Source organism: Anas acuta, chromosome 1 (assembly GCF_963932015.1).
Source record: "Anas acuta chromosome 1, bAnaAcu1.1, whole genome shotgun sequence".
Lineage (NCBI taxonomy): Eukaryota > Metazoa > Chordata > Aves > Anseriformes > Anatidae > Anas > Anas acuta.
Window position 1 is genome coordinate 108386542 of NC_088979.1, and position 24060 is coordinate 108410601.

The 24060-nt window shown below is 37.8% G+C and overlaps 1 protein-coding gene across 7 annotated transcripts in view; it reads right to left on the bottom strand.

Annotated features, from left to right (window-relative positions):
* Positions 1 to 24060, bottom strand: part of POU1F1 (POU class 1 homeobox 1) — a 181022-nt gene that overhangs the window by 145721 nt on the left and 11241 nt on the right. Inside the window, exon 3 of one of the 7 annotated variants that reach the window (XR_011099216.1) lies at positions 21586 to 22002. The exons of the other annotated variants lie outside the window; for them this stretch is intronic. The gene's annotated coding sequence lies outside the window, so the exon portion shown is untranslated. Of the gene's footprint in view, positions 1 to 21585; positions 22003 to 24060 lie in introns of those variants that run through there. 7 annotated transcript variants of the gene reach the window in all.

Here is a 24060-nt window from a genome sequence, read left to right on the forward strand (position 1 = left end):
TCTTATTTTACCTCCCCCCAGTCTCATTACTTCAGAAAAATCAAGATCTACGGAGCACAGCAAATACTGCCACTAAACATGCAAGAACCACATCATACACAACAACATTTGATGCTAAATGATGTCAGGGTGAAAGATCTCTCTAGAGCTCCTTTTCCAATAGATCCAGAGGAAACACCACTTGACAGATGTGATCTCATTTGGGGTTTCCTTCCTAAGATACTGATTATTTTCCACTGAGAAGTAGTAAGTCAAGACAGGCTTGATTAAAAAAAGGAAAAAAAATAAAAGTTTTCTGATTTTTTGAGGGAGATTTGGTGCTTGTATTCCTGTGAGGAGTCTTGGCATCTTAATCAAATTACAGGCAAATTATAGTGTGTCCATGTGTTAGAAAAAAGTCTGTGAACCGTAGCCATCTACCACAGACAACATAAGCAAAAAAGTTCAGCTCAGTAGAGCCAAAACACGCATAGCATGCTCACCATCTCAGGGTTATATTACGCCTTACCCATTTTATGGAGTAAATTACAAATTTCTTTGCTTCTCTGAGACAGCTCTTCTATGGCTCAGAAATTCTACCAAAAACATTTTAGTAAAAGCCTACTTTCTATCAGGTTAAAAAGGTTTCTATATCTAATTGCTTCATAGTTTAAACTTGAAGATGTAAAAACACATACTCCCCCACGTTTTATAGTGATCCTCCTTCCACTGTGGGAGGGCACAAGCTATGAACACCACTCTTGCTGGCAAGAGCTCCACAAAGTGCTGGAGAAGAACAACTAGTTGGCCCTCAACCATGAATTCTGTCACACTGGGAAATTACCCTTGCTGGGATATCAGTGCTCCAGAATGCTCACTCCATCCTTGTCTGCCCACCATCACTACCCAACTGGCTGGAGCCCCACTAGCATGAGAGGTGGTTCTCACAACCCCTACCCTTCCCTAACGCAGCCCATAGTCCCTGCCTTCTCAACTAGAGATATGGACAGCAGACACCCTCAGTACCCAAACATATTTGCTGCGTGGGAATCGACACTAGGGAACACAAGGAAGACAGCACCAGTGTTCAAAAACTTGTATTTAATGGTCATTCAGGCTCTCTACAAGCAAGCAAGGGAACAGATAAGCTATAACCCATTATAAATGGATGGATCATCCTAAACAGCTTTCAGCTGTGATATAAAGACAGCCTATGATAGATAAATGTCTTCAATGTATCTTGTTAGCAACAGTTCACATCATGAGAAGTCAGTGTGTTTAGTATTAGTTATTAGTATGTGTAGTATTACAGATTGTTATTGTGATTGTATAGGTCAAAGGAAGAAATGGATTAATAAAGCAACATTGACAATAAAATTGTTATTAATATATAGGTAGTTAACTTTATCACCAAAAGATACACCTTTATCTCATTTTCTCAGTACTCTGGAGCAACCTCCATAATATCCACATATTACATACACAGCAGAACAGCAGACAGCTGTGTGATTAAATGCACTGCGTTGTTAAGAATACCAATTCCTAACCAGTTATGAATCATGAAAAAAAATAATTTCTTGTGTAGTCATGAAGAGAATCTTTAATAGAAATATTTATTTTATTTCACAGTTTTTATGCCACAGAAACGTTCACGGGTATTAAATAAGGGTATTAAATAATTTGGTTGATTGACTCTTTGGTACACTGTCTGGCTAATGTAAACACAAATGCTACTAAGGTCTTCATCAATATCCAAAACAAATAGAAAAACTGATATACATGTGTTGTCACTCCCCTTCTCCCCCCCCAACAAAAACATTCAAAACTTTTCAAAGCCTTATATTCTCTAAAAACACTGACTTCCTTATTTAAAACTGAATATTATACCTTTCTAAAGTCACTGACATACTGTCTCCAAAAAATTAAGATGTATGCATCCTCCCAGTCTTCAAACCAAACTAAAGGTCAATAAGTCTTAAAGTACTTTTTGGCTGACCCTTTCCATAACTTCTCACGTATCTGTAGGAACAGCATTCATCATCTTGTAATGACATTGACCATGCCGAACAGCAGTTCCCACAGATAATATTTTTGATGCCATTGGACACCAGGTACATTTCTCAGATGTTTCAAAGTCACTAAAATTGTGCCAGACCATGATCCCCCAGCACACAAGAATGCTGTGTCTCATCTACGGCCCTTGCCTGCACTTGTGCTCCCAGATTTATTACACTGTATTTGCAACTTTGCTGATTCTTTTTACATGCTTTACTTCATGTATAAATTATGCTCCTCCTCCATTTGTCCTCATTTCTTGCCTCAGATATGATCCTTATATCTGCCTATAGTATGGCAGATAATGAAACAAAAACCCTTACAATGACTGTCCACACAACTGTGAGGTTTGATCTGCAGTTGTGAGAAAAGCATTAATGGTCTTCTTTCTCTTGCCCAGTATTTCAACTCAACTATGACTTAACCCATTTTGAATCTTTCTTCACTTATTCTTTCTATTCATTTTTGTCTCCATGAGAGTGCTCTCACTCTTTGCACGCCTCCTCCTTGCAGGATTTTTCCATACCATTAATTATTTTTGCTTCTTCCACCTCCATCTCTACTCTCTTGTCAGCAGCAGGCAGGCTAAAAGTGCACAGTTTTCCAGATGGCTGCACACACCACAGTGAGGGTGACTGACACTAAGTACTATTTCCTCTGTTCTTCCCACAACCCGTTAGTAATTTTCGGTTCTTAATGAACCAAATCTTTTTTATTTTTATTTACTTATTTACGGGCTGCAGTTAAGTCTGAAACTATCAGAGAAGTATGTAAACAGCTCATATTATTCCTTCTGCTGTACGTTAACTTGCATACATCAGCAATCAGTTTGACCTACCACATGTTAACAGCTGCCTTATTTTGCCAAGTCCCTGCAAAACTCCTTAGTATAGCACATCAGTATTAAGCAGCAAATTAGGATGCCTCAGGGCTGAAAAAAACTCTAGCTTAAACACTAAGTGCAACAGCCAGTATTTTCTTCGGTGTGCCTTAAGCAGTCTCTCTCATAACCTACTCTTCTCACATTCCTTTAGGACCTGTACACCAACAGTTTCATTGGCATGTTTCTTTGACACTTCTCAGAGAATAAGCAGAGAGCAGACGTGAAGTAGGACTGAACAGCAGAACTCAAGTTGGTAACACCACATTCATGGCTGCAGCTTCTCAAGGAACATGTAGTGGCATTCTTTAGAATAAAACATTAGAAAGTTCCTTAGTTCGGACTGAATGCAGAAGAAATCATTTATACAGATCCAAGGATTTCTATATATCTTTCTCAATGCTCAAATCCCTCCCCCAATATTTGCTACTGCAAACTCAGCCCCTGAATGGAGCTTCCTTCGAGTAGTCCTTACTCAATCACTTCCTATGCATCTGTTAGCTCATCTTCAAACAAAATCCAGCTGTAGCAATAGACAGGCTGTAAATAACTACACTATTAGAACCAGTCAAGCTCTCTGTAAAATAGGGAACAATTCAACATGAATCAAGGTGACAACTGAATACTCTTCAATCACAGTATTTTACTACTTGGCAGCATGATCAGAAGCAAAAATAAGAAGTTTGCCTCTCCAAATCCAAGCTACATCTCATTAAGAAAATTCATTTTTCAGAGTAGCACATTCCAGCCATCTAGTAATAACAGTGTGAGGACACATGCTACACATACTTATGCAAAGCAATAACACAGTAAGGGTGTTAAAAAGAAAAAAAAAATCACAAAATTAAGACAAGAAAACACTCCACAAGATGACTCAAGAATTTAGACATTCGCATGAAAATGTTCAGGTTGAAAAAAAGAGAAAAGGTAGGGTAGATGTAAAATGCTATAGTTAACAAAAAGTAATAAAGCAGATGATAAACCAGATGTAAGAGCCAGTAGGAAATATATTTTCTTTTAGGGAAATTGTTTGTATGCTTTGATTGCAAAACTGTCAGAATACAGAATACAAATATATTCCATACTTTACTAAAGGTCATTTGAAAACATTAATAGGGGAAGGAAAAAAAAAATCAGATACTTCTTCTAAAAAAAAAAAAAAAAAGCCTCTTAAGACAATGGAAAAAAAAAAAAAAAATCCAGGACAGTTGCTTAAAACAGTGGAGGTTTAAAATGTCTCAGAGAGGTCCATACAACGTTTGAAAATCTTTTTTCAAACTTGAGTTTTACCTATCACAAGACGGGGAAGCCTTAGATTCAGAGATGTACAAATAGAATTACACCAATGTTTTCCCGTTTTTAATTTCTATATCTAAACTAAGACCTTACCAAAACAAAAGCTTATTTGAATGCTACTTGCAGAGATAAGTTAACAGTTGGGCTATTAAAATCAATTAACCCTGCCCTGAATATGTAAGTCTACAGTAACCTCGCAAGAAGATTACCGGTCTGCCTATTGTGATTTCATTATGTAAACCCTTAGGCAACTTTATAAGAAAGACTACTAAACAACTATAAACAGCACAATACCCAATATTTCACCCTATGATAAGCAACACCAAACTACTACAAGCATGAAGACTTTTGATTGAACATAGGCTCTCTTTTGCAATTGTTCTCTGGATTTTTGTGAAAGCATTGTTGGGTTTACATTTCTCAGGCCACACAATCCAGGGTTCACCTGTGTTATAGATTATTAGTTTCTGCCAGAAAGGCTTATTAACTCTTCCATCCCCCTTATAGTGAAAATTAATAGATAAAAAATCAACTCCACAAACAATTCATTGTTGCTTTATTTCTCTGGACTGCATCGTAAGAAGTAGTTTCATAAAGTAATGTTTACCCATAGCAGCTATCACTCAAATGAGGAGCAAAGTTTTCATATGTTTTCAGTCATCAATTAATCCAGCTTAGTATTTATACTGACTATTCCTCCTAGTTTACTGAGTCTCTCAATACCTCCAATTCTTTTTTGTGACCTTGGTGCTGAGGATGTTTTGACTCAATTCAAGTAAGGAGCAAGTCCTCTTTGCCCCTAAAGCAAAAACAATGAACAAACACCTCAGGATAAGCAAGGATAATCTAGAGCTGTGGAAGAATTTCTCCCTGGGGCTTCATTGAAATTCAGTTTCTTGGTAAAAGCAAGACAACTGGATAGATTCAGTTGATTTTCCTAGCTAGACTTATTCTAGAAGAGAGGCTGAAAAATGGATAGCAGAGAGGGGGGAAAAATAGTCCCTGACGATGATAAAACTGGAAGCTTGGACGCATAAACCAGCATATACTCTTGCTCTTAAAGAATTAATCTTCAAACCAACAGACAGATACATAAACACTCCAGACAAGTCTGCAAGGCTTCTCACTGGCCCAAGAAATATTTATTTGTATGAGGTAGCACAGAAGGGAGAAGAAAACCAGAGAAACTGAGAGGTGTCTATTACAAAATATCTGATAGTACAGCACACCAAACAAGACATACTGGCTATCATCTGCAGTGTCTGCCTGAACTGTTATTTCATTTTTCTCAAGTGGGGTCAACAAGTAGCTTTATCACTTACCCAGAAGTATGGAAATCTGAGGTCTGATGTTTTACAATAAGTTTGTTTCACTACAAAACCCTTCCTCTTTCCACATGCTTTCGAAAAACATTACTGAAAATGCATGGGGGACACCTAAAACACTGTTTTCTCCAAAAGTTTTCATTTTGGAAGGAAATTCATAGAGTAAAAATAAAAATAAACCATAGACTAACTTAATTAGCTGAAATATAACACAGCTGCAAGGAAACATCAGAAATGTTATGACAAACACCATCTACAGAGAGAAGCAGCACTCAAAATCACTGGATTAAATGTTCTCACCAAAACATATACAGGCCCAGGTTCTTGATTGAGCTTCAGTCTGAACATACTGAACACACATTAGAAATATTAATTTTATCAGGAAGTGAGGGAAGGAAAGCGAATCAAGCTTCTATGAAGCAAACAAAATGAAACCTGCTTGGAGACATCAAAAAAGGTGTCCTTGTCTCAGGAGCACCCAGAATGCATTGACTGGTAAAATACTGAGCAGTTGTTTCTCAAATGGATTTCCACAGAGCTGCTGGTATCTGCCTACAGAAGCACAGCTTTCTAGTGTTTTAGTTGATGCTACGTTAGTCTTTACAGCTAGGAAGAATAAGACTTCTTGAAACAGTAATACAGAAAATTTAGTATCCCAAATCATAGCTACTTGCTTATCATGACAACAACACTGTTGGATCTTGAGAAATCCCAACCTTTTAGCTATTTCCCCATATCTACTTGTAGATAGGGATGCAGATCCTCTCTGTGCATGAATCCAAAACACCTAGTACAATTTTTAAATGCTTGCAATCTAAAATACTATTGACTGAATCAACTACTCTTTACTGTTCTTAATGGCAGACCCTCCCAAATATATTTTGTATAGTCTGACTGGGACTTTCCTATGAGTTCCTAACAAAAAACTAAGTCCAGTAGCTAAAACAGTGATTAAGAGAAAAAAAAAAAAAAAAAAAAAAAAAAGGAAAGAAAAAATCACCTTAGACCACGATATTATCCTATACAGTAAAGGTAATTTGGGAGGGAAGCACAATAACATCACCTACTCAAATTGAACAAAATCAGCAAATTCTAATTGCTTTTTCTTCTCTTTGGAGAAAGTAAGTTCCCATTGGAAAAGAAGGCCAAAACCAAATTCTTGACACAATAAAATCAAATTAACCCAGAAACTGGGCTCTGCCAGCACAAACACCAAGTTGTCAGAAAGCAAGAAAGAAGATGGTAACACAGTAGCTTGGTTCAACAGTTCACCTATCGAGCATAGTTCACGAAAATCAAACCAAAGTAAAGCTGGTTAATAGGAACAACATCTGACATGGAAGACATTACAAGAACTCACCCAGAACATGTAGCTCTTTAGTATGACAAGAGAAAACAGTGGTCCTATCTATAATACTGAGGGCAAGAAGCTGTGAAGGAGGACAGCAATAGTACACAGAGAATCCAGGAGCAACTTTTTTTGTTTTTCTTCTGAGAAGAATGCTGGAAGACAATTTCACAATAAAAATAAATAAAAACAAAATATAAAGAAAAAAGAAAAATAAAGAGGACTATCAAAGACTACTTGCAGAAAGTGTTGAGCTGTTTTATGTCAAGTAAAACTGACTGGCAGACATTAAAGGGTTTAAAAAACAATGAGAGCTTTCCTCATACTTGGATGCAAAAGAGATAAAGTAGGATACAACTAGCCCCTCCACCCATAACAGATAATGTATAAAAGCATAAAAATTTCAAAAGTTCATAGAATACTTGTTTTTCCCCTACGCTGGGATCCCATGTCAAAGCAAGAAGATATCACTAGACCTTCCTTCCATCCAGATGCAGAAGATAAAAGGTTTTAGAAATCCTGAAAGCAGCTTGAATTCCTACCATAGTTGTTTGGTTACAAATAGAGTACAGAGTAAAAAAAATCAATGTAAATGATGTTTAACTGGGAACTAAACGTGAAAGAAAAAAAAAAAAACACTACCCCCAAAAATGACTGGGTCTCTGTACTGTATTTGAAAGCATGGAAACCATAGCAAAACAGACACTTCCACTAAAACAGAGTAAACTGTATAGCTTGGGAAATTAAAATAAAAAAGAGATTTCAGTTAAATATCATCTTTCTGTACCATGCAGAAGCTAAACCACAGTTCAACCACACCAGATTGTGAATAGTGCAATGCTTTAACATATGCTTTTTTCTATCTTTAATTCTCAGTCAATAAAAAAAAAAAAAAACACACACAAAAAAAAAAAAAAAAAAAAAAACACTTGGAAACCCTTTATTGCTTCAATTCCTGCCTCAACTGGCTATTCCAGAAATAGCATGATAATGTAAGGAAGACAATGCAACAAGCTACTTCGCTATGTTTGACTCCAGCTTGTATTTCTTAAGAACTCTAACAATCAAAAAGTCCCATAGAAGACTGAATCATTCCAACATATGCACTCTAAATCAACAGGTCCTCTTGAAAAACAATAAAGATACATAAACCTCTGTACACTCAATCACAAAGCAGAGAAATTAGGACAAAAAAAAATTCTTGCGAAGGACACATGACGGATGCACTAGCTGGCCAGATGAAGGACCTGCAGATCAGGAGGACAGCTGTTCTTGGAACAGCCCCTTCAACATGGTCTCCAATTGTTGGATTGAACATTTCCTTAGCCCAAATCATGGGTATGTATCTCCAAAGAAAAAAACAAAAAGAACTATGCACTACTAAATGTACTTTTTTTTCCCCTTGAAGAAGTCTACATCCCTGCCCTAAGTTGCTGGAATTCAAAGTAATTGAAATGTATATAGCATTCCTCATCTTATTATGCCTTTGTTGTTGTTGTTAGCCTTGCCCCTCCCAGTCTAGGCAGAAAAATAATGCTCTTATAATGGGTAAAAATTCAAGAAACACATAGAAGGTAATTGATTTGAATCTTTACCAATTACTAATAGCCATTAGGAGAACATTAATTTTCAGCTGCAATGTTTGTCTACCTGCTTCCTGGGGGAGAAAAGGAAGAAAAAACAGTATGCTTTAGATGATTGTACTCCAGCACTCTTCCTGATGGCACTTTGCATTTCTGCAGTAAACCAGGTTTTGTAACTAATGATCGTTCTCACAGGTAACACTTCTTTATAAGCAACAGCTGAAAGTCAAAATCCTGAAAGATACTTCACAACTTTGTAGCCAAAGGCTAAAAGGTAAAACGATAATAAATAGGGCTGCCTTATCTGTACTTGAGTATTGTAACTGAGAGTTTGAACTTATTCCATCATCTCAAGTTACTAGCAACAAATTTATCTCCAAAAGAATCAACAAGATGACTCTCACCCAGCAGTAACTCAGGTCACAGCCATTTTAAAAGATAATGGTTGAATACTTACCTGAATATAAAATATTTACAACATGATAGTCTGATGTGTTGATACACTAAAAACCTTAGTCCTCTCCTGCCATATAAATATTTTTAACAGTCCTATTAACACAATGACTTCATACTGGATGCATAACTCCTAGACATTCAAGCTACACTCTCCCTGTAATCAGGGAAAGGAGAAAAATACACATATCTTAGGGACAATTCACTCTGTTTAAGATTAACATCAAAGTATCCTGAAACATCCTTAGAAGGTATCAGAACTGCATGAAGTTTAACAAGGCCAAGTGCCGGGTCCTGCACCTGGGGCGCAATAACCCCAAGCAGAGCTACAGGCTGGGAGATGAGTGGTTGGAGAGCTGCCAGGCAGAGAAGGACCTGGGAGTGATGGTGGACAGTTGGCTGAATATGAGCCAGCAGTGTGCTCAGGTGGCCAAGAAGGCCAACGGCATCCTGGCTTGTATAAGAAGCAGTGTGGCCAGCAGGGCTAGGGAAGTGATTGTCCCCCTGTACTCGGCTCTGGTGAGGCCGCACCTCGAGTACTGTGTTCAGTTTTGGGTCCCTTGCTACAAGAAGGACATGGAGGTGCTTGAGCGGGTCCAGAGAAGGGCGACGAAGCTGGTGAGGGGCCTGGAGAACAAGTCCTACGAGGAGCGGCTGAAGGAGCTGGGCTTGTTCAGCCTGGAGAAGAGGAGGCTAAGGGGCTACCTTATTGCTCTCTACAGATACCTTAAAGGAGGCTGTAGAGAGGTGGGGGTTGGCCTGTTCTCCCACGTGCCTGGTGACAGGACGAGGGGGAATGGGCTTAAGCTGCACCAGGGGAGTTTTAGGTTAGATGTTAGGAAGAGCTTCTTTACTGAAAGGGTTGTTAGGCACTGGAACGGGCTGCCCAGGGAGGTGGTGGAGTCACCATCCCTGGAAGTCTTCAAAAGACGTTTAGATGTAGAGCTTAGGGATATGGTTTAGGGGGGACTGTTAGTGTTAGGTCAGAGGTTGGACTCGATGATCTTGAGGTCTCTTCCAACCTAGAAATTCTGTGATTCTGTGAGAATGCCTTCAATGAATCTAAAAGGATCCCTGACATCCAGCAGACAGGACACCTAACTTCTAGGTAACCTTGCTGGGGGAGACTGATCTAGAGACTTCAGAAGCTTCAACATCAAGAACAGAACAGTTTGTCCCACAGGGTTTCCACACTGTAGGCTTTTTTGCAATGGCATACAGATCCAAACCTGCTGCTAACTTATCTTCTCTCTCCTTATCATGTTACTTTAGCCTACCATAAAAATCTCTGTGACATAATGGTAACAACCACCACATCCAAGTTCAAATCTCTTTCACTGGCAATAGCAAGGACAAAAAAAATGATACTATGGCATTATTGAGAGAGATCTCATTTTTGACTCATCCTGGACATGAAGCAAAGTAGGCTGTTTTCTTCACTACCCTTTCAAAGATAATGTTGTGTTGACTTCTTCAAGAAGGGCCACTGTGCAGCAGCAATTAACAGGTCTGGTAAGCAAATCTGTCTCAAAACTGATGAGCAACAGGATGCCCAAAAGGAGGTATATTTTCAGGTTGCTCCAGAATCAAGTCAAAATATTGATTCTTATTTTAGGTATACTCAGAAATGACCACTGAATTGCAGAATTGGGAATCCAAAGACTAAGCTCATGAAATTACCATGCATACCCTTGAGGTGACCTGTATGCAGAGGGTCTCTTTTAGGTCTGCCTAAAGATTTTGCCTTTAAGTTATGATTCCAGGCATGATTAACATGTTTTCATTTTACTTGAGTTACATACAGCCAGCACCATTTATCTGTTTGCCTAGCTATAGAAGAAAGATGGCTCAGCTTGCTAGACAGAAAATAATGATCATTTCAGATGATTACTTGATGAATTTAATGAAGATCACAATTAACACAGCATAAAATGAACATGAAAACATGCAACTTCTTTGATATCAGCTTTTCCTAGAAGGAAGGAACCTAGCAGGTAGCTATTGTAACAGTTTCAAATCTTAATCTATGGACCATAATTATGTATCATGAAATAGAGTATTCACATATAGAGAAAAGATTTTTCTGGACTATATTACCCTTTGGAAATAGACTGAGCTCTAAATGGTGTGAATTTTGACAACTCAGTAGGAGGACAATCTCCTTTTTCTTTAAGAAGCACAAAAGCTGATATAAATTGAAGAGGACCTCCTCAGTAATTAGATGTGAAAAGAAGAGGGGGAAAAAGGTTTAATCTTTGCAGAAAACAGGAGTTGATGAATCAGCAAGTGATAGCTTTCCTATGGAATCAGGTAAGGGCTGCTGTGGTGAGGAAAGGGTAAGGCAAAAAGACAACCACTGAGTACTAGGCAGAACAAGAGGCAACAGGGTTCAGAACATGTCTTCCCTTATCCAAAGAAAAAAAGATGTGCATGAGAAAAAAGGAAAAGGACAATTAATTATAAAGCTGATTTTAAAAGCAGGATCATTATTATTTGGAATTCATTCCTATAGTCAGTGCAACAAAAAAAAATAATTTAATACTTATAATTGTCTTAACATAAACACTCTCTGCAACCTTATGGAATGCTATTATGTCCTGCACTTGCCTCTGCAAAGGGCTTAATACCGAAAGATGATTCCCTGTGGCTTAAACTGCTCATATAATGCAACAGCTGTGAAGTGACAAGATAGCTCCATATAACAAAAGAGCTCAAGCCAACAATAAGGATCCCATGGGCTATTAATGCATGACCACTCACTGACTGCAAACTACATCACACTAATTTCTTCTGAAGTCTGAATGAAATTAAGGCAGAATTTGCAACATCAGCTTCAACACCTGAAAAAGAAACCTTCAGTGGAGAACTGAATGACCAAATGACAGCTTCTGGACTCACTTTGTGGCCACTTACTTTTGAAAGACCTTTTCACTTCTCTGGGTACCCATTTCAGTGATGGAGACACTGCTTGTTAGACCCTTAGTCTTTATTACATACTTAGTGTTGTAAACATAGTGACTCTATGTCCCATCTAGATGACACTTTCAATCTGCACCTTATCTGTCAGGAAGGTACAGGAAAATATACTGGAAGCATTGAAATATCCATCTAGGTGATTTACTCAGTAAAATGATAAATCATTCCTGGTTAAAGTGGGTAATCTGTTTCCTTCAGCTCCTTTCAATAAAAGAAAAGTCTTGTTCTGTAGCAAAAGTTTTCCAAGAACATGTGATCCTAACTCACAAGCACTGCATGTATCAACAGCTGTTTGTATGTATTCACATACAAACTTCAGCATACAGCTGGATGTATTCACCAAGCTGGAAATATTGCAATCACCACTGAAGGGTTCTAGATCTTGTTTCTGGAAGCAAGCCCTGTTATAGCCTACAACAATAATCTCCCTATATCACCATTCAGACATTGCTACATGATAACAGCCAGCGTAACAGTAAAAATTGCACCGCACATGCTATGGTATCTGAAGAATCACCATTTTAGCAGTAAGAACATTTCATCTTAAAGAACAATCAGCATGTTCCTTGCTTCATGCTCACCCTCCCTTTTATGACCATCTCTTTTTATGTGACATCCATCTTATCATTACACTGGCAAACCGCTATTTTGCTATTTTCTGTTGAAAAGTAGAACTAGCTTAGATGGATATCTACACCTAAAAGCTTCAATCACTGAACGATTTAGATACTTCTTATATGACTCAGTCCTAATGCTTTGAGCAGGATTTAATTTATGTTCAAAGATATTTTTAACTTGAAAGATCATTTATCTGACCAGCATTTGTCTTTAAGGTGCAAAGAAATAAAAAAAAAAAAAAAAAAAAGGCTTCTTTCTTCCAGAGTTCCCTCTCACATGGACTAATTCATCTCTTTCCCTTCTTGTTTAACTTCAAATAATGAAGCTGCAAATACTATATAGGAAAAGTGACTAATGTCATAGCAGTTAACAGGCAGGTATTACTGCTCCCCCAGTCCCTTCTTTTTTTTTTTCCTTAAACATTAAAAAAAAAGCATACTTTTAAAAATGTATTGAAAACTATTGGTTTCAGAGTAACAAAGATTAATAAAATAATAATACAGAACAATTTTCAAAAAAAAATCCAGTGTATTTAAGCTTTCTCTAGAGGCTAGTCCAGAAGTTCAGGCAAATAGATAGTAGGGACATACTCTGGGAAGGGCAATGAAGCAACTATGACGTGTTGTTCCCACAACACTTGAAACTGAAGCAAATCAGTTATCAAATATCGATACCATATCCAAGATTTCTAGCATAGCCTGCAGTCACTGGAAGGCATTTCTCCTTTTTCTTGATCCTTTGTAGAAATTTTCCACCTCTTGCAACATGCAGGTAAGATGGGGCCCCATGCTATCACCCTTGGATTGCAGTGCAAAGAGTGATGGTGAGTTGAGGCACTTACAGTATCTTTGGGTTAGAGGTTAAAAAACACCATACTTTTATCTAAGGAACGTCTTGTTATTTTCCTGTTAATTTAACTCATACAACAATTTATAAATCAAAAAAAAAGGCTCCAAGTTTATTAGACAGTTTTTCTTCCAGCCAAGATGTTTTCCTCCCAGCAGTAGTAGTCAGAAAACATACACAAAGCCCGAAGCCCTTTCTTAATGAAGTATATTAGCTATTATAGCCAATCTTCCTTTCCAATCTCCCCCCTCCCCCTTTTTCTTTTCATGGAGTTAAGGAGTGGGTAGCACAGAGAAAGCTACTTATCCCTTCCTTAAGAAGACAACCTGACCAACCTCCTGAGTAGAATAAAGGTAATTTGTAGATACAAAGATACTGAAAATGAACTTGATTCAATTATTTCATGGTAAAATGAGAATTCAGAAAGTGTTGCTAGTTTCAAGTACTTTTATAATAGTCCATCTCTGCCTAGCAAGCCAAAAATTATCTAAATTTCACAGATGTATGTCTTTAAGAAATTCAGTAATTGCATTTCAATCTACTGGAATTTCTGCAAAAGCACAAATCAAAACACCAACAATCCTGCAGGTTCTTATGTATCTATCAAATACAAATTGGAAGAAGGCTGTCTTTAAATTAACTGCCTGACCAGATTTTCCTTATGCAGATTGCCTAAATGGTGAAAATCATGTTTCATTATTAAACAAAGAGCAAAACTTTCTACTTTTTTCAAAATGAAAATGGATGGAGCTCATAAAGCTATGATTAAAAAAAATCAAATCATTGTATTTTAGCAGTTGTCCCACCTTGTCAAATCTTTCTGACTGTGGTAGCTCTTCAAGAGCTTTGTAATGTCATAAATGTAGGAGTTTTGTGGGGAGAAAAATAAAAGAAAGCTAAAAAGATTTAAGGGGAAAAAAACAAACAACAACAAAAAAAAAAACAGCATACTAACGGAAAATTTACAGTTCAGGATAGAGCAAGTTTCTAGTCCAGGCCAAAAGTATTTTGTTTCATACGGTTCACTGCCCATAGTGCTCTCAGAACTGCTGAGGTTAGACTCTTTCATTTTCATCATCCTCCTTGCACGGGGTCATCTCTTTAACCTTCTTCCCTGTCACCTTGCAGCTTTGAGGTTACCAGAGCATCAGAATAGCTGCCACATTGTGCATTACAGGAGATTCAATTATGCTGCAGCCCAGTCATTAGGCTGCTGCGTTTTGGTCAAAATACTGCATTCTGTTTTTAAACAGAAGCATTTGGAACCTTTGTTTTTCAGTTAGGAGTTGACTACATCAAATAGTCAATAAAATATGACCTAGTACTTAGAAGAGCGACACATGAGCTCACTTAGTTATAGGCAAGATTTATACAGACAGTCTTGGGATGCAAATGCATTGCATGTTGATGTGAGGTGAGAACCACCAACAGCCGCATAGATAATCAGAAAAACTCCTGCTCCTACTTATACAGTCACTCTGTGGAATACAGCACAGACTTCTGCTGGCAACTTCAGGCCTTTCTTCGTAAGACAGCATACTTATCAGGCTGTGCTCTGTCATTATGACCTGGATCAATAAACTCCACTTCTGCCCTTGTTCTCTGAATGTAGATTCTCCACCAGCCTTACTGAAATTTCTTCTTCCCTCAGTGAGTTATGTTCCAGAGCACATCAGCTTGCTGCAAAGTAGACCCTGCAGCAAAGAGTTGTTTCTGAATTTAGGGCAAGACAGAAAGCTTGTTTTACAGCTTAAATATATTAACCATAGATTTACTTACAGGATTAGTAAATCCCTGAAGGGGGGGGATGTTAAGATATGAAAACTAGTAACTAGTGTCTCCTACATTCTCAACTAAAATATTGTTAACTCATTTTTCCCCCTATGTCTTTAACTACTACCAGGAGACAAGATATACTTTCATAAAGTCTGCTAATTGATAATTAAAACACTCCAACATACTAGATACTTTACTCAGAAGAGACATTATTCTATGTGACAAAGCAGAAGAGAAGCCTGAGACACATTGCATAAGCCTCAGACTTAGGAGATGCAAACACAAATTTCCTTCAAGTCAACACAGATTTTGAAACCACTTGTAAACAAATTGCCTGCCAAGGCAAGGCAGAAGTCAGGCAGAGTCTCAAGGCAGTCTCTGAGCAAGGGCTGTAAGACAGGACTTTGCCAACATGTCCCCCGCTCTTTATTGAAGCAAGACAGGGCTTTCTCCCCGTCACATGCCATCTCACTTCTCACAGGACAAAATGAATAATGATTTAGAGGATGACTTCTCACCTTTTCATTGAGCAGCACTATGAAAAGTTTAGACTAACATAGAGTCAAACCAATATAACTAGAAAGCTGGGCAACATGTAGCGTAGTAAACCCCAGAACAAACAACCAGCTAACCTGCCTTGGGTGCTGTGTGAGATGACAGGCTTGCTGACAGCAAGCAGTTCTCAGAGACAGCTTCTTCTCCCTCTGAGGGAGAGAGAAAAGAAGCAAGCATAGTCTCTCTGTACACCAGAATGTCTATGCTAAGAAGCAAGAGCCATTTTCCTTCAGCAAGAGCCTGCTTGGCAGCTTCTGTACGAAGCCACTGGGGACAGCCCTAACCTTGCTTACAGCCGCAGCAGTAGTGACAAAGGCACAGAAAGGAGCAGCAGTAAGAGCAGAAAGGAATGTTGATTGAGTACTCAGTGAGCATCACTCTTCAGTGATGTTTCCCCAGATGGGTTTCAAACCAACCCTTTCATCAGCTGGAGAATGACCAGAGCATATATTGCTATTAAACTATGTTGCTTATGCTGGCAGAATTACCTAGGAGGAGCAGATCATGGTTTAACACGTACTATGACCAGAGGCTTGTTTTCACACCTCAGCAGATTACACATCAGGGTGGAAGCTGCCCCCAAAACCAAGTTTTTCTCTATTGACCTGAATAAATGAAGGTCCTTGTTTCATCTGGGACACAGTTAATTTTTTTTTCCTAGTAGCTGCTATGGCACAGTGTTTTGGATTTAGGATAAGATTGCTGATAAGCCACCCATGTTTCAGTTGGGGCAGAGCAGTGCTCATGCAGAGCCAAGTATGCTCCAGCTTCTGGTGCTGCCCTGACAGTGAGGAGGCTGGGGGTGCACCTTGACCTGGGAGGAGACACAGCCAGGACAGCTGGCCCAGGCTGCCAAAGGGATGTCCCATGCCATACAGTGTTCTGCTCAACCCTAAAACTGCTGGATTTGGCCAAGAGGGGTTGCCACGTCTTGGGGACTGGCTGCACACCAGCTCAGTTGGTTGGTGTTGAACAGTTGGTTTAGTTTCTTCTGTTGTTGTGTCAACACACACACCTTCCTTATTAAGCTGTTACCTTAACCCATGAATTTCTTAACTGTTCTTTCCAATTTTCTTCCCCACCCCACTTTGGGCATGCAGGGGGAAGGAATGAGTGAACAGCTGTGTAGCATTTAGCTGCCTGTCAGATTAAGCCACAGTAGACTGCCACCAAAAACATGACTTCAGCTACCGAAACCAGTTTACAGATAATGTTGCAAATAGACATGCCCCATACACAAAGCATCTGGTGTTGCCCCATTAAAGAGATCAGATGTTGTCCCATAATGTATCTTTTGTAACTGATGTTAACCAGGTCAGGACAACTGCTGCAAAATTGCAGTAGCTTACCCCTCCACCACAAAAACTTTCACAACTTTGACTGTTGATGCAAGTGAGTCACCACACTTTTCCTGTATTGGGTGTCAGACTAGCACAGTAGATTTGCTTAGTGAAATCCTAACTTTAGTCATGACACGGATCTGAAAGAGAAGTACAGACTCGCACGAAAAGAGCACCAGCAAATCTGATGCGATTCACAGGGTGCTCTATGAGAGCAATCACACGTTGCAGCTCGTTTTCCTTGGTCTCTTAACGCAGAGATATCCCAGTGAGAAATACCAATTCTAGTGTTTTTTATTTTACTTTTTTTTTTGTTTGTTTGCCTGGGCGTGCAGATGGAATCCACACACCAGCTCATCTGCTTTTTTTCCCAGAAGAGTCATCTGTATTTTGCATAGCAAACCAGCAGCAAAGTACCCCTCCAACTAAAAAAAGCTACTGTTAGAGGCCTGTTATACCACCACATTAATCAGCAAAGCCCAAATGACCAGATATGTTCAGTGGTATTAAAATATAAGATTTAAGAAATGTCTAAGAAGTTTTTTAGGACAAAGAGAACTCCTTTCAACTAAAAGCTAACAGCCTGCAATTGTTTCCAACTCCCCATTTCTGAGCTAAGATAATATGGGATGTGCCACTCCTATAGGCTCTACCATCTCTCCATATTGTCACATTATTTACTGATTGATTCCTTGTTAGCCCTGTGACAGTTAGCAAGCTGCTTGAGGAGTCCCTCCCTCCAGGAACACGGATGGATACCTGGTCATGTTAACACCAGAGTGATCCTCACCTCTCTATTTTTCTGAAATACTGTATAGGTTGGAGGCTCTGCAATTATTTGGCATAGGACAGGGAGCAAAGGTGACAATGTCATCCAAATGTTGTCTCACTATGATCATAGTGAGAATGATCACAGTGAATAAAGCTTCTTTCAGAACTGTCCTAATTTATACTTGCATTACACATCTGGAATCCCCAGAGCTTTGACATCCCTTAGTTAGCAAGTGAAAGGCACAATAATTATCACGACTATCCATTCTAGTTGTCCATGCTTTTTAAGACTTCTTGGTTGATTATTTCAAAGTGATTTAAAATAATTTTTTAAAAAGTAATCCTCTTCTACAAAAGTTACTGTGGTTTGTTAAGCAAGAGGGAATATGATATCATCTCCTCTAGCAACAGTTGTGTCAGAGCAACAGCTAACAGCACATTTTTGTTATTACACAGAATTCCTGACCAGTACCATTCTTGTTGCTTTTGGTTTCCCCCTCCCCTACTGGAAACACAAGTACATGCAGAGAGCATATCATTGGTGGTAGGGGCAAGGAAAGTCTATTCAGTTCCACATCTCTTCTAGTGAACTGGTTGTCAACAAGTACCTAACAACTGTTCACATATACACGCTTGCTCATTTCGATACAAATAGACACTTGATTTGCATTATTGCTGCGGATAAGTCACATCTACTTCTTCTCATTCTTTGACTAACACAAGCTTCACATATTTGAAATATAGAAAAAGTTTTCCATGCTTAATAACTTTTGTTTGCATCCCAAAGTCTTTTGATGATGTACAAGGTAACATGCATAATTTGTCACACAAAACTATCAATTTTCTTAGAAGTCTAACATTTAGCAGTGCCAATTGGAATTTTCCCCTGAACTCATTTAATAACATCAATCCTCCTGAAAACCTTTCAGGAAAAATGTCTAAATTATTTATCCAACTAGAATCTAAACATTACAAAGAATGCTACTTCTATTTAACTGTACAGATTACTTCATTTAAGAGAAAGAGACTTTAAACCTTCTACTTCAAATGGAGAGAAGGCTCTGCTTTTCCATCTCTTCACATTTCATATAAGTTTACCTCACTCATCAAGTGTCTCCTCTCCATGTTATCCAATAGTTCTTTCAGATCTTTCAATAACTTAATTACAGAACAGTGTAACCTACCAGTATAATATGAATTTTAAGGTTGAAGAACAGTTTATTCAACTTTCATAAACAACATTGCAAGAAGTAAAGAGATCTATTCTTTCTGTGCTTGTAAGGGTTTACATTTTTATTACTCCTTACCAGTATTAATAATGTATTCAGAGGAACTAATCTTTTCAACCCTTTTGGAAAGGATTTTCTTGTCAACTCCAGCTGAGGATTTCCCCCACACACTTCGAAACCCCGTAGGCATCTGAGGGAGGAATGTTAGGGATCACACAATTTCTCTAGAGGCAGAAAAAGAACACTTGCATTGTTTTGAGAAAGCCCAGAAAAACATTTGAAGCAACACTGAAGATCTCCTGAGCTTGAGCCATACACTCATCTAATGATAAAACACTTCAAATTACAGAATCACAGATTCTGTGCACTGCATCCAAAACTTAGGGAATGCTCCACTCATGATTTAGAGGTGCCATGCATCTGGAAGAGATATCAGCCAAGACCTTGCAGACCTGAAACCTAATGACTGAATACATCAAAACAAAACAAAACAAAACCAGAAAGTCTCATTTTGATTTCTATGTTGTGATACTTCAAGCCCATTTCAATAGTTAGGTACATGCATATTTTCCCCAATTAATCTTTTTCTCTTTTGTAATCCTATATGGACTTTTAAAAGTATCTGCGGCTGAGATTAATGCCACATGCATCAGACAAGCACCACAGTTCACAGCACAGGCTGTTCCCTGGGCAGTAAGCAAGGTGCTTCTTGTCACATGTAATTCACAAAGCAAATTAAATATGCCAGAGTCAGTGAACATGGTGAAAGCTCAAAGGAGAAAAGGACTCAGAGCACAATCAACAGATAGGAAACAACAAGGTAATAATGGGTTCACCAATTACTTTCAGGCTGAGCTTTAAAGAATTTTGATGATCTCAAAGCTGTAGTTAATACACTAAGGAAAGTCTTAAAAATACTTGGAGACTACTGCAAGAACATGGGACTTTGGCAAGACATCTCATCTGAAGAAAAAAATCTCCCCATTCAAGAGAAGTCAGACAAGTTATAACTGGAGTACTTTAGTAATAAATTAGAATAGAACAATGTCCAATGTTTCTTATTGATGCAGAAGTGTTTTCTAACAGACACTATTGCAAAATTGATGAGCATATTCTGTGCCAAACATGAACAAATTTAGAAGATGCTAATTCAATGTTTTAAAAACGCATTTTGAAGGTTTATGCTTATTCAAGATGAAAACTCTTACATAGCTTTCTCTTATTCTATAGCATTGCTATTGATCCTTCACCATTACTTAAATTTATTTGTGCCAGTCCCAGAGCTGGCTTAGAGAGAAAACAGACCACTTTGTTGCCAATGCCAAGTAGAAATGGGTAACCACTTCTATCTTGCCATGATTATAAGGTGGATTTTGGTCTCTCTCATGAATGAGAAAAGGCTTATGCCAACAGATTTGCTAATTAGGCAAACAGATTTTTTTTTTTTTTTAATAAATCACAATTCCTGGTAAATTGAAAATCATTCATAATAAATCACATGGTCTTTTCATTACTGTAATTGCAATTCCTTCTCTCACCATTTAGTAAAGGGCTGTGTGTTCTCATCTGAGCACTAGATAGTAAAAGGGAAGAAAGAATGAAACGGGAAACCAAAATGGGGGGGGGGGGAGCTGTTATGAGAAAGCAAGCTAAACAAGACTATTCAGCCATTCAACCTTGGGATGAGAATTACCTTGTGCTCAAGATCAGAGCTTTTTGTTCATTATTTCAGGAAGACTTTTAAAAAGCAAGAATATTCCTTAAATGTAAAAAAAGTTAGAATTAAGACATTATTTCATCACATACCACTATCCAAGCAAACTCACGAAGGTTCATGATAAAATGTACAAAAAACACTTAAGATATACATACACATTAATCTTTTATTAAAACTTTGTCTAGGAGAAACTCTTAGTAAAATGCTTAATCTATGTTCTCAAACTTGATTCCAGAAAGTAAATTTTTTTTTCTTCCATTCTCTTGCTAGTTTTCTGATCCATCAATAGGGTCTACTTGCACTGATCAAGACCTGTAAGTAATTTTCATGGTTTAAGAAAAAACAAACAAACAAACAAACAAACAAACAAAAAAACCCTTCAAACTAGTTGTTGGTCACTAACAGTAGTTCAACACTGTATGCAATGCAACATATACCCATGTAAAATACTGCTCATCATAGTTCAAGGTACTCAAACAAGTTCTACCTTCATTAACTTTGTCTCAGGCCATCAACAGAACACTGCAAGTCCACTCCTGTTTTTTCTTCTAAGAACATGATGGAAGAATTCAACAATGTTTGCTGACAATTAATTCATTGCATCAAGAACCATGTCAAAAGGTCCCCTAACACAAGCAATAACAGTAGGACTTTATAATGGCCTTAAGATCTAAATGGGAGACACCTTCATTGAAAAAAAAAAAAAATATATATATATATATATATATATACACTAATGTTAATGAGATCTTCCTTATTTTTGTAGCTAATAAGCAGATGAGGAGAAAAAAAAAGGAAAATAGTTTATTTCAATTTCCATTAGGCTTCAGTGGCAGAATATGTTATTACCATTACTGGAAGAGAACATCAGTTACATCAGCAAGTACCAGAAAAGATGACTTTCTAAACAAGAAGGAAAAATACAATGTAAATAAATCTATGTGCTCATGTGTACATCCATACAATGCAAGAGCCTCAGAGCCACCCAGGGGATTTGAAAATCTAAGTTCTGTTACAGTAAAGAAAAAATAAGTATCCAGATCTCCACAGCAACTCTGAGTTTTTGCTCAGGGCCAATACTCCAGCCCATTGCACTTGCACACACAGCTGAAAACATTTTTATTCATGCAAATTAAGCTGCAGTCACCAAACGTCAGAAGACTAGCTCTAGTCATTATTATATGATGTTCGTAGATTCTCACCGTGAGAACTCATCAGTGTCACGGATCCTCCCTCATCCCTCCCAACTCCATACCTGGGGATACCGGGGAGAAAAATGCTTTAAGAGGCAATCAAAAACAGCCTTAACAGAGGCAGAAAATAACAAAAAATTGTTTAGAGTTTCAATTGTGGTATAGATTTAGCAGTTTCAGTAAAAGATCACCAAAGCAGACGAGGCATTACATTTCACATTTAGAATATTGCAGTATCAGGAAAAAATATATACTGTTGTAAAGGTCTGGCTTCATTTAGTCACATAATTGATACTAGAGCATGTGATATTTCCTACAACAACATTAGTGTTCTAAGGGCATCTTTTTTGTTCTTTCCACCAAAATCACCTCAGCCTGAAATCCATTATAACTACCGCATTGCACAGAGAAATTGATGAACAGCAAAATTTAGAGCTAACCTAGCAGTCCATCCATAGGAAAACATGCTTGATTTTTATTCATCAGATGGTTGGTGGGTTATAAAAGGTTATAAAGCAATGTACTTTCTCAGCTAACTATAAACACTTTAACCTAATTCAAATTACAACAAACATAAGTCTGACTACACTGAGATTTCACAGCAGTTTCTTGCTGTAAATGACACTCAAATATAACTAAGATAAGATCTAAGACAACTAACTAACACTTGTAAAATTGCTATTCAGTCTCTCTCACAAAAAGTGAGAAATAATGTGATTTTATGTCAAAAATAGATATTAATGTGATCCATGCTGTTCAATGGCTTAAACCACAACGTGACCTTTAAGGTAAAAGAGTTCAAGATTTCAGGTCAGTAAGAAATAGTTCTTCAGTAGAAATAAGCCAAAAAAAAAAAAAAAAAAAAAAAAGGCAACTCAGAAGTAAAGAGCTGGGTGTTAACCTTGGCTTCCAAAGCCTTGATTTAATTTTCAGTCAACAGCTCCAAGCACAGATAAGTTCCATCTTCATCCATTTTATACAGCTGTTTATCTTCCTACCTGTACTTCCATGCTTACAAATTTGTATTTCACTGAAATAAAGTATGAAGTTCAGAAGAACTTTTCACTAATTTTTTGCTCCTAAATACACGCACCCAAAGGAAAAGCAGAATACAGCAGTTCAAACTGGTGGTACATAATAGCAAGACATACCAGCAAGACAATCAGCTAATATTACTCGATCACTCAGCCTAAACACCAGTGTTTCATAACACAGTTTCATATGTATAGTTTTCCTCATCTCCAGTATGGGCACTACCTGCAAACAATGGAACTAGTTCTTTCTAAACTTAGAAGAAAAATTGGTAGTGGTTAACACTCATGAAGTTGTATGACCCTTCGACATTCTAAGGAGAAAAACCCAAAAGCTCTTGCAGACATTTTCATTTATTTCATTATATAATTAGTGATGCAAGCCCGTTACACAGCCAATATGTGAAAAAGCAGCAGCTGTTATTTCATTCACTGTGGCTGCAACATGGTGACCTTGCCATTATTTGAAAAACGTATTGCAGTTTTGGCCGCTATTGTAGTGTGATTTTATGAAGGTAAAGTGATTTAATTCCTGTTTTAGAAGCGGATATCATGCTACATCTCTGCATGATAGATTTCAGATATGGACAACCAAGACATGGGCATATTAGTTTTTCCTCATAGCTAAATGAACAGCTTATTAAATCTATAGATGCATATGCACACATTGCAAGGAATTTAGGAAGTTTACACAAAACATGCTCCTGTGTGCAGAGCCTACTCCAAGGGGAAACACAAGATGAAAGCCTCCTATGGTATCTTGAAGGTACCACAGATACTTCATAAATAGGGTGGTACTCCAGATGTGCTTAGCAACATGCAAATAGAGAATACTCAGAACAATTAGACGGTGACAACATCCACTGAGAGGGTTTAGCAAGAAAACTGACATGGTGAGTTCAGCCACTTGATGAAAAAAGTTTAGAAGACTTTCATGGTTGTCAAGAATACCCAAAAGTTGCAAAGAAGCATTCTCTATTCTGATGCATTTTGGGCTCGTTTGAAGAATTGGAAAATTTTTATCTCCTTTCTTTTTCATTGTGCATTATCTTGGCCATTGCACTCATTTTTCTATGAATGAATGGACCT